The sequence below is a fragment of the Haliotis rufescens genome, unplaced genomic scaffold, assembly GCF_023055435.1.
Source record: "Haliotis rufescens isolate VD_foot unplaced genomic scaffold, xgHalRufe1.0.p SCAF_3, whole genome shotgun sequence".
Taxonomy (NCBI): domain Eukaryota; kingdom Metazoa; phylum Mollusca; class Gastropoda; order Lepetellida; family Haliotidae; genus Haliotis; species Haliotis rufescens.
Genome location: NW_025964001.1, coordinates 17,713,990 through 17,727,216, shown reverse-complemented (window position 1 = coordinate 17,727,216; position 13,227 = coordinate 17,713,990).

The window sequence follows — 13,227 nt, the reverse complement described above, 5'->3', positions numbered from 1 at the left end:
ATATATTGGCTAGTGAACAAACCAAATTAGCACCCCTTCCGATTGATCAATGTACACAAGACTTATTTATTCGCGTATAATACGCACTTGTGTGTTACATGCACCCTTAATTATGGGCAAAAAAATTCTGTAAAAATATATCTGTCGTATATGAACATTTCAGGCTGTCAGCATAAACCACGACTTTATCTTTTAACTCTTTTTTTTTTAAACCAAAATATATTCTAATAAGAGCCCCCTATTTCTAATTTTGAGAGCGCCCTGGGCGCTTATTACTTCGAATACGGTATTGGTTATATAGGTCCGTGGCTGTACTCGGGTCAATCTCATTAAAATAAGATCTTATAAGTTATATACTCCCCGCTTTGTTTTGCGGTAGCGAGAACGATTTTAATTGTATTCAAGTATCAAAAATATAGTTTTATGGCCCATGTGTCCAACACTAAATGTTTAACATCATATTTGTATGAAACTTCGAATATAATTCCGAACAGAACTGTTCTAGCACTTTCGCGTCGTTTCGCGGTATAATGTCGATACTACTTCGAATGCGTGGAGCTATATTTAGCAATGGTAAAACCCTATGAAGCTGTAGGCTGCATTTATGCGTTTGCATGTTTTGTCGAATACAAGGTTCTTGATTTTGTGAAAAAGGAAAACAAGTTATGCAACCACGTTTTTATTCAGACATGAAGCAAGTATTCAGTGTTCGGGTTGACACAGTCTTGCTGAGATACACGTGTAATCGAATGACCTATGTGTGTCAAAATGAGCAACGAATAACATATATCCCTGAACATGGACGCTTCGCCTCAACACAACATCGCCTAGAACATTCTCTCAACTGTCGATAAAGACGTCATTATACGTCCCTTTCCCAGACCAGGCCACAGCGCTACGTTTATCGAGTGGTATACCTCTTGCAAGGGACGCGACTCTTCCCATTAATTACTTACGCTCAGTGCTACTGTCATGGCGGATCTGTTTACGCATTTGTTCACTGTCGAAGGTCGGCTTGTTGTTATATTAACGTGCAGATCGCTTACTATAACTTCCAGGAAGTCTCTTAGGTGGGTTATGGTCGGTTTTATTGTGGTTGTGTCAACAGTGCGAATGCAAAATTTGTTTGCCACCAAGTATGATTAAAATCGATATGGCTCAAGACATATCTTTTAGAATCGGAAAATACATATTATGTTATCCACGCGTGCCTCTTAGATCCTTTGGGTTAGTTGTATCAGATTTGTTTGTTTGTTGTTGTTTAACGAAGCACTCACCAATATTTCAACTAAATGACGGCGGTCTGTAAATATTGTATTGTATTGTATTGTCATTTTAGCCATTAACAATAAGCGGCACTGAACTTTTTAACCAAACCTTGTGAAATCATTTTATACCACCCGTTATTATTTCTTGTGTATCATGCACAATTTTAGACAAAATGATGTGTTGAAAGTCTCTATGTTCTAACACACATATGTTGAGTTTGTGTTCTGTTTCAAAAATAGAAAACACTACCATTTAACACTGCAAATTAGGGCTGGGACGGGTGACTCGGGTACTCGAGTCTTGTGGGTCCTGAGTAGGACTCGGGTACCCACAGGACTACCCAGACCCGTGGTTAGTCACGTAATATATTGTTTAAAGACAAAAACATACCATAGCTCAGTGGTTACACTACAAGTCGCCAATGTTCACATTATTTTCTGACGATGCAATCCTTTTGACTTGTAAATGTTTGAGTAAAGATAAAGCTTCAGTCAACTTCAGTGTACGCATGATCTGATTGTTTGATACATGTATCTGAATAGCTTTAGCCAGGGCTGCGGTAAGACAATTACCAATCTGACATTTTGTTCCCTACTCTTGAGACTTGCAGTGGGTACCCGGGTAATAGAGGATCGGGTAACCGGGTAGTAAATTTGAACTCGTCCCAGCCCTACCGCAAATATATCACAAAATAAATGCCTCGATAACTGCAAACTGTGAAAAGTTTTATTGTGGTATGGTACTTAGTTTTAAGTCTTAATTTCATTTCATCTGTGCTTTAAAACTTAAATTTACAATTAAAGCGTGTGTGACAGTGTTAATGGAATCCCTTTTACACTTCCAAATACAAGGAATAAAATCTGGTATTCAAGTTTCAGTGAATGGTACTTTTGTTAGAAATACAGTCAAATCAATTGGGTTTCTGTCACTTGCAGAACTACAACAATGGATCATAACAAGCATGACAAATATTACAGTACATCCTTAATATCAGAACTCAGCTATTTAATATATCTAGCTTGTGACAATTTTAACAGGATATTCTCGTTTCATATTTGTCAACTGAATAATGTGTTATAGTTAGCCAGTCAGGCAACCTTAAAGTTATTTTCATGAGCCCGACTTGAAATTAATGGTTTCTTAACCATAAAAGGTCGGGGATTTAATCTTTCCGAGGACATTTTCTAGTGTGACTTATAATTTGAAAACTACAGCATAGATTCTTCTCAAACTTATCAATAGGACAGGTGCTGTGTGAGGTTAGATTTCAATTTTTGTATATTCTGAAAAAAATACAGCTGTTTTTCATTGTGTTACTTATATGTTTTCTACTTAAACATTTTAAGTACTGCATGCATTCTTTTGAAATTTAGGGAACAGTTTCCATACTAAAATAGAGGAGGTGCAGTGCAAAGTGGAATTTCTCAGAAAATATACCGGTATCTTGTTTCATGTTTTGAACTTAGAAATATTTTTATACCCCTGACCTAAAAGCTAGAAAAGGGCGTCGCATCATATTTAGGACATAAACATACTGTGTTTTCAATGTAGAGCTGGGTTACCTGTAGATTTAACCATGCTAAATTGAATTTGGAACCAAAAGTGCAGCATGAGGTTTCAAATATTAAATCTCCATTCTACCATGACTAAATAAAACGCCAGCTCTTTTGTATTACAAAAGTATATTGAGTGAAGTGGCATGGGTTGAGTCCAGTATTTTGCTCATTGTGATGCAAAAGACATGCAACGTCATACAAAGATAAGCGCCAAAATGCAAGCTCTCTGTTGACCTTAAATTTTGGAATACATTCTCTTTGCAGATTTCTATCATGTTCTCTGCATGAAAATATTTGCCACACTATCTATTATTTGCACTATGTATGACTCCTACTGGACCGTCTACACATTATTATATAAAAGAAACATCCTTGTGTGTTTTCCAATATCAATTAAACGGGAGACGAAAAGTGGTCTGGGAAAGGGACAAGTACAGACTTTTCATATTGCTTGTACGTAGCGTGTGGGTAAATAATCGTCGCTACCTCCACAGCTGTTGTAATATATATAATATCTGCACTATGTATGACCAGTAGGAGTCATACATATTAAAATATATATATATATTACAAAAGCTGTGGAGGTAGTGACCATTATTTACCCACGCGCTATATACAAGCAATATGAAAAGTCTGTAGTTGTCCCTTTCCGCGACCAGTGTTCGTCTCCCGTTAAATTGATAATGTATAACACACAGGGATGTTTCTTTTACATAATAATGTGTAGAGTGGCCAGTAGGAGTCATACATAGTGCAAATAATAAAATATTACAACAGTTGTGGAGGCAGCGACGATTATTTACCCACACGCTACGTACAACCAATATGAAAAGTCTGTACTTGTCCCTTTCCCAGACCACTTTTCGTCTCCCGTTTAATTGATAATGGGAAACACACAGGGATGTTTCTTTTATCTAATAATGTGTAGTGTGGCCAGTAGGAGTCATACATAGTAAATATAATAAATATATTACAACAGCTGTGGAGGTATCGACGATTATTTACGGACACGCGATATACAAGCAACTTGAAAAGTCTGTAGCTGTCCCTTTCCGCGACCAGTGTTCGTCTCCCGTTAAATGGATAATGTATAACACACAGGGATGTTTCTTTTACATAATAATGTGTAGAGTGACCAGTAGGAGACATACATATGAAAAAAATATATATATATTACAACAGTTGTGGAGGCAGCGACGATTATTTACCCACACGCTATATACAAGCAATATGAAAAGTCTGTAGCTGTCCCTTTCCACGACCAGTGTTCGTCTCCGGTTAAATTGTTAATGGAAAACACACAGGGATGTTTCTTTTATCTAATAATGTGTAGTGTGGCCAGTAGGAGTCATACATAGTAAAAAATATATATATATTACAACAGCTGTGGAGGTATCGACGATTATTTACACACACGCGATATACAAGCAACTTGAAAAGTCTGTAGCTGTCCCTTTCCGCGACCAGTGTTCGTCTCCCGTTAAATGGATAATGGAAAACACACAGGGATGTTTCTTTTACATAATAATGTGAAGAGTGACCAGTAGGAGACATACATAGTAAAAATGATAGATATCTTACAACAGTTATGGGGGTAGCGACGATTATTTACGCACACGCTATATACAAGCAATATGAAAAGTCTGTAGCTGTCCCTTTCCGCGACCAGTGTTCGTCTCCCGTTAAATTGTTAATGGAAAACACACAGGAATGTTTCTTTTATCTAATAATGTGTAGTATGGCCAGTAGGAGTCATACATATTTAAAAAATATATATATATTACAACAGTTGTGGAGGTAGCGACGATTATTTACACACACGCTATATACAAGCAATATGAAAAGTCTGTACTTGTCCCTTTCCGCGACCACTTGTCGTCTCCCGTTTAATTGATAATGGGAAACACACAGGGATGTTTCTTTTATCTAATAATGTGTAGTGTGTCCAGTAGGAGTCATACATATTTAAAAATATATATATTACAACAGTTGTGGAGGTATCGACGATTATTTACACACCCGCGATATACAAGCAACTTGAAAAGTCTGTAGCTGTCCCTTTCCGCGACCACTGTTCGTCTCCCGTTAAATGGATAATGGAAAACACACAGGGATGTTTCTTTTACATAATAATGTGTAGAGTGACCAGTAGGAGACATACATAGTAGATATCTTACAACAGTTATGGGGGTAGCGACGATTATTTACGCACACGCTATTTACAAGCAATATGAAAAGTCTGTAGCTGTCCCTTTCCGCGACCAGTGTTCGTCCCCCGTTTAATTGATAATGGGAAACACACAGGAATGTTTCTTTTATCTAATAATGTGTAGTGTGGCCAGTAGGAGTCATACATATTAAAATATATATATATATTGCAACAGTTGTGGAGGTAGCGACAATTATTACCCACACGCTATACACAAGCAATAGGAAATGTCTGTAGCTGTCCCTTTCCACGACCAGTGTTCGTCCCCCGTTTAATTGATAATGGGAAACACACAGGAATGTTTCTTTTATCTAATAATGTGTAGTGTGGCCAGAAGGAGTCATACATATTTAAAAATATATAAATATTACAACAGCCGTGGAGGTAGCGACGATTATTTACACACACGCTATACACAAGCAATATGAAAAGTCTGTACTGGTTCCTTTCCGCGACCACTTGTCGTCTCCCGTTTAATTGATAATGGGAAACACACAGGGGTGTTTCTTTTATATAATAATGTGTAGTGTGGCCAGTAGGAGTCATACATATGGGGAATAATAAATATATTGCAACAGTTGTGGAGGCAGCGACGATTATTTACACACACGCGATATACAAGCAATAGGAAAAGTCTGTAGCTGTCCCTTTCCGCGACCACTGTTCGTCTCCCGCTAAATGGATAATAGAAAACACACAGGGATGTTTCTTTTACATAATAATGTGTAGAGTGGCCAGTAGGAGTCATAGATAGTGCAAATAATAGATATATTGCAACAGTTGTGGAGGCAGCGACGATTATTTACCCACATGCTACGTACAACCAATATGAAAAAGTCTGTACTTGTCCCTTTCCCAGACCACTTGTCGTCTCCCGTTTAATTGATAATGGGAAACACACAGGGATGTTTCTTTTATCTAATAATGTGTAGTGTGGCCAGTAGGAGTCATACATAGTAAAAAATATATATATATTACAACAGCTGTGGAGGTATCGACGATTATTTACACACACGCGATATACAAGCAACTTGAAAAGTCTGTAGCTGTCCCTTTCCGCGACCAGTGTTCGTCTCCCGTTAAATGGATAATGGAAAACACACAGGGATGTTTCTTTTACATAATAATGTGAAGAGTGACCAGTAGGAGACATACATAGTAAAAATGATAGATATCTTACAACAGTTATGGGGGTAGCGACGATTATTTACGCACACGCTATATACAAGCAATATGAAAAGTCTGTAGCTGTCCCTTTCCGCGACCAGTGTTCGTCTCCCGTTAAATTGTTAATGGAAAACACACAGGAATGTTTCTTTTATCTAATAATGTGTAGTATGGCCAGTAGGAGTCATACATATTTAAAAAATATATATATATTACAACAGTTGTGGAGGTAGCGACGATTATTTACACACACGCTATATACAAGCAATATGAAAAGTCTGTACTTGTCCCTTTCCGCGACCACTTGTCGTCTCCCGTTTGATTGATAATGGGAAACACACAGGGATGTTTCTTTTATCTAATAATGTGTAGTGTGTCCAGTAGGAGTCATACATATTTAAAAATATATATATTACAACAGTTGTGGAGGTATCGACGATTATTTACACACCCGCGATATACAAGCAACTTGAAAAGTCTGTAGCTGTCCCTTTCCGCGACCACTGTTCGTCTCCCGTTAAATGGATAATGGAAAACACACAGGGATGTTTCTTTTACATAATAATGTGTAGAGTGACCAGTAGGAGACATACATAGTAGATATCTTACAACAGTTATGGGGGTAGCGACGATTATTTACGCACACGCTATTTACAAGCAATATGAAAAGTCTGTAGCTGTCCCTTTCCGCGACCAGTGTTCGTCCCCCGTTTAATTGATAATGGGAAACACACAGGAATGTTTCTTTAATCTAATAATGTGTAGTGTGGCCAGTAGGAGTCATACATATTAAAATATATATATATATTGCAACAGTTGTGGAGGTAGCGACAATTATTACCCACACGCTATACACAAGCAATAGGAAATGTCTGTAGCTGTCCCTTTCCACGACCAGTGTTCGTCCCCCGTTTAATTGATAATGGGAAACACACAGGAATGTTTCTTTTATCTAATAATGTGTAGTGTGGCCAGAAGGAGTCATACATATTTAAAAATATATAAATATTACAACAGCCGTGGAGGTAGCGACGATTATTTACACACACGCTATACACAAGCAATATGAAAAGTCTGTACTGGTTCCTTTCCGCGACCACTTGTCGTCTCCCGTTTAATTGATAATGGGAAACACACAGGGGTGTTTCTTTTATATAATAATGTGTAGTGTGGCCAGTAGGAGTCATACATATGGGGAATAATAAATATATTGCAACAGTTGTGGAGGCAGCGACGATTATTTACACACACGCGATATACAAGCAATAGGAAAAGTCTGTAGCTGTCCCTTTCCGCGACCACTGTTCGTCTCCCGCTAAATGGATAATAGAAAACACACAGGGATGTTTCTTTTACATAATAATGTGTAGAGTGGCCAGTAGGAATCATAGATAGTGCAAATAATAGATATATTGCAACAGTTGTGGAGGCAGCGACGATTATTTACCCACATGCTACGTACAACCAATATGAAAAAGTCTGTACTTGTCCCTTTCCCAGACCACTTGTCGTCTCCCGTTTAATTGATAATGGGAAACACACAGGGATGTTTCTTTTATCTAATAATGTGTAGTGTGGCCAGTAGGAGTCATACATATTAAAAATAATATATAGACTACAGCAGTTGTTTACGTAGCGACGATTATTAAAAGTAATAATTATATTTTACTAATTGAAGGGATATTGGCAATGATTGTTACACACGCTATATTCAAGGCAATCTGAACAGTTTGTAGTTGTCTCTTTCCCAGACCAGTGTTCGTCCCCCGTTTAATGGAGGCGTCCAACGGGATCGGGTGGTCAGGCTCGTTGACTTGGTTGATGCATTTTATCGATCCCAATTGAGGCGAATTACGGGATCGGATGGTCAGGCTCGCTGACTTGGTTGATGCATAATGTCATTGATCCAAATTGCGTGGATCGATGCTCATGATATCAATCACTAGATTGTCTGTTCCAGACTCGATTATTTACAAACCGCCGTCATATAGCTGGAATATTGCTGAGTGCGGTGATAAATCACAAACAATTAAACAAACATATGATATTGAAAATACACAAGGATGTTTCCTTTATATGATAATGTGCAGTGTGACATGTCAGTGGCGTAAATATAAAAACATATTTGTATTATAATAGTTGTGGGGTAGTGGGGTAGATGTTCCCACACCTGGCAACATGAACAGTCTGTAGTTGTCCCTTTCCCAGACCAATATAATTATTTGATCACTGTGTTCCGTTCTTCGCTCAGGGTGCTGTGCGGGGTACCTTGACTTTACTGAGGGTTTATTTAGAATCACATGTGAAGTAAGGATAAGAATTTATGGATGAACAACTTCTTTATTACAATTAAGAGCGACGTTTCGGTGTAGGTTCTCACACTGTTATCAAGCAAGTGATATACAGAACGTGGTTGACAAGTATATATACAAGTAGGAAGCAATAGTTATACAGTAGAGTAGATATTGTTATACTGGAGTAGAGAAGCCTGTTATGTACACACAAGGGTAGTGATGACAATCGTCGGTGAAGTCAGTGACATAAACAAAGGATGAAGCCAGTAATATTAACAATAGGATTATGGCTGATTAGGGTCTTTGATGAGTTGATGGTACGCCGGGGGTATGTAATAGCCTTGATCACGGTTGATTGACGGCTGGAGTCTTTTGATGTTGATGGCTTCTTGTAGTTTCCTGATTTTGAAGGAATGTGCACCTCCGCACCGTCCGATAATCATGCATTATGGAGTAATGCAGGATAAGTTACAAATTTAGTAAGATTTCAATATTTTTTTACACTTGTATACTTCGTCTAAGTGCCTGCCTGGCGCACCGCTAGCATCCCACGTAAGTCTTTAGATGTTATGTTTACAGCATTCATGATGTAACCACTTCCGGGACCACGTGGCGTCTGTGGGAGTGTTGTAGCCACACACATAATGGAACAACTTCTTCTGCAGCTAGACCTCTCACAGCTTCGTCTTTCTGTCAAACAACAGAAGTAAATGCATAAAGGAATAATGCAGGATAAGTATTCAAATGTAGAAATATTTACACATCACTAAATTTGGTGATAAAACATAACCCACATCAAACATCAAACCCACACAACTCCTGCAAACTTTGACCCTTAAGCCTGTTAACTTTTTAGCCCATCCAAGTCTTTATTCACACTAATTATCCTTGTAATACTTTATTATGTATATAATTTATTTTGCTATACAAGGGCCTATTTGGTCCCGAGTACCTTAGGTTGCTTCCGTGAGCTGACAAAAATGAGAATTGGATGTTCAGTCTCAGTGACTTGGCTTATCTATCAAGACTTTACAAGAGGGTGTCACTCCCTTCCGTGCCATATACACTCTGGCACCACACAGAGTGGGCTGTGACCTTGTTATGATGGCCTCATGTCATGATAGAGGCGTGAATCATGCTTATAATGTTTAATATTGCTGACTGTGACGTTAAACAACATTCACAGAAAGGTGTGTTTGTGAAGCAAAGATGGTATTTGTACACATGCATTTTAAGGAAATAAAGAATGTTTTTATGTTTATGGTTTATGGTTTATGGTTTATGGGCTCTTTGTTATTTTCAGTAAATATGATGAAAGTTCATTTGGTTTACACACACAAAGGGAGCTACCTCTGCTTGGTAAATATACTACAATTGTTATATTTATATTAACGCCACTGACAGGTCACTCTTCAAATTTTATGTAAAAGAAACGGCCTTGTGTATTTTGTCATATAAATTAGACAGGAGGCGAACATTGGTCTGGGCAAGGGGCAGCTACAAACTGTTTATATTGCCTAATATATTGGGTTTGGGAAAATCTAGTTGTAGGGGTTGTAGGGGTAGCGGCACACGCTATATACACGGCAATATGAAGAGTCTGTAGTTGAATGTAGTTGTTTATAAAATATGGAAAATACGCAAAGCTCTTTTTCATAACAATGTGTAGGGTGGCTACAAAGAATACATTCTGAAGAACGTTGACTAGATTAAAGTGAGTCAGCATAAATGGCACTGGATTCGAATATGCCAAAGCATGTACTTTTCCACATTTTTTATCTGTGAATTCGACGATATAGGATATAGTGGTAAAGCTTATATTAAGTCGAGATTCCCCTTTGATAGAAATTATTTAAATCCGATAGTCAACAGAAAATATTGTATAAAAAAGTGAGCCAACCAGTTATAAAATATTTGTTTACCTCTCTGATGACTTACCATTTTTTGATAGCAATGTTTGTTTCTGGAAAAACGAAAAATAAGTGATCAGTGTAAATTAAAGTGGCCTGTATTCTGAAAAGAAAGTTCGGCTATCGTTTGTCAGCTATATTTGTGAGATTGCGAGAATGTGTATGAAGAATATGTATGTATATGTCCGTTCTAGTATCTAGTCAAACAGATTTTACAAACGTGCATGTATTTATTAGTTTAGGGTAGTGTGATACATTACCATGCACGATGTCTAAAGAGACTGAATCAAACCACAGATGATCTCAATCGTCACCTCACTAACAGTACAGATAAAAAAATAATGGCTTGAAATGTGTTAAAATTGAATGAGCTTGATCGAGTAAGTATATATACATATTATATATATTAGAATACTGCGTTCGTAATATTTATTCAGACAAAAATGTATGGAATGGGCGATCTTTATGTTCCAAAGGGCAATAACTCTCCTTTTGAAATGATATAAGCGACGGTCCAAACTGTCGCTTCCGGTCTGGTTCCCGGATCTATGCGCGCTGCGCCAACTACTGACATGTAGAGACGGAGCCAAGCTAAAGAGTTATCCCGTTGCACCTTCGTTCAAAAACGGTCGTTTACAACTGAATATTTTTAACTAGCACATATTTTGTAGTGATTATTAGTTTATAATATCAACATTTGTTGAGTCTTCAACTACAAGACGAATTGTCACTATGGAAGATAGCGGGAAAAACGTCATGAAAGACGGTATATTGCCACGGTATTTTCTACGTCAGAAAACAGCCAGGCATTCTGTCAGTCTGGGCTAACATATTGCATCGATGAAATAATGCAAACTCATTTTATTTATCAGCCTTTGTGTTATTTCCCACAACAATTCAAGCATTCAAATCTCAACAAATACTACCATGGACTTCAATTTAATAAAATCAGTGATATGACTACATTTGCAGCACACAGACATCTTTGACAGGGTTTACCAATGATCTATATAGTAAGTATACATCCGTGCCTTTACAAATATTTTCAGAAGAAATAACGTTCAAAATAATAAAACAACTGATTTTAAATGTTACTTTTTATATTAAAAATAAAAGTTGCATCTGAATATTTAAATTTATATTATTTTTTAGAAATAGGCCAAATGAAAATCTACCATGCATCTATTAAGCACTCAGTTACTCAGTTGCAATATACATACTAGTCATCATACTTTGAAAAAAGAGATTTACCCATATTATTCTGCCCCTTATAACATGTGTCCCACCATTAAGTGCTCTGAGTCAATCACAGGTGTTAATTCATTGATCCATAATTTCTTACAGAATTCTGATACTCATGCTCTTAAAATAGTAGTAAATTACAGAGATTTGTCCCAACAAACAACAAATCATACTGACTACCCCACAAAATGTGTATGATGCATAAATAGATGGAAATCATAGTTTTATCTTCTTGTTTTAGTAACATTATATTTATTTTAATGTTGACAAATTATTTCTCATACATACCAACACACTATCCTGATGTATCTAAGTATCCTGATTTTCATTCAACAGTATTTCAAGACACCTGTAATGTAAAGTATATTTTGTAGATATTATTATCATATAGCAAATATGAATTTAGAAAGTTTATCATCAAATCTTCTGATGGTTAAATAAATGCAAATTGAACCCCACAATCATTCCATGTAGATAAATGGATTTATTTATGTTATTTGTTTTTGCATACAACAGATTATACTTACATATGTTACAGTCAGTGTCTATAAACAGGCCCAATATGTATATTGACTGAAAATTTTAGTTAATGTGCATATTGACTGATTCACTCAGGCAAGGTATATTTTTTCTTAAATTTTCATTCATTTATTATTGCCTGAAAAATAGGACCGGATTTTTGACAGACTGGCTGAAATGAATTAGACTGCATAATTTAATCTCCTCAATTTAATTTGGATCTATTCGGATCTATCAAGATCAAAGTAACTTATGCAAGAAATTAAAAATGTTTTCACAATGAATTGAATGATTCTCCAAACATGAAAGAATACCAAAGTCCTTTTTTTTATGTTACTTATCTTTATTAGCATAATATTCAGTTCAGAAACAGATGACTGCTGAAAAGTCATGCATGTGTAATCAAAGACCAGTACACATGCACCAGTATGCCGAGATATTAAATAAAATAATAAGAGTCTTTGTGCAATGCAGATATCTGTTGGTGTGAATAGAAAAAAAATAACATTGATAATTTGTTTATGTTGGAATTTGAAACATCAATTTAGAACAAGGAAACATAAGAAGCGAGGCCTAATGAAGTTAAGAATCAGCTTTATCTGTGTTACAATCATATGATTATTGTCAATGCAAACTGGATGTAGACACTGCAGTGTTAATACAATCAACATTATAGAGATTGACAATTAGTATGAATATATGTTAGTATTAGTATGTTTTATTTTATAAAAATTGTAGTTGGTACAAATACTCTTGAATATGTATTTAACTAATATATAGGTTCCTCTGTCTGAAAATTATTTTTTTCTACTTTGTAAAATTAAAAAAAGGCCAAAATAATATATATCTTTCATTGATCATACTGGAATATAATCATGGTAGTATTTGGCAACAAACAGCTACCATTCATATACATAAAATCCTTTTATACAACATGCACTAATTAACCCTTAATATCAAAACAGATTTCAGTGATTTCCATTACTTTTGTTTTGAACATTGTATCATGATATCTAGTTGATGACAGTGCCTGTTACTCTTACAATTTCTTGAGAACATTT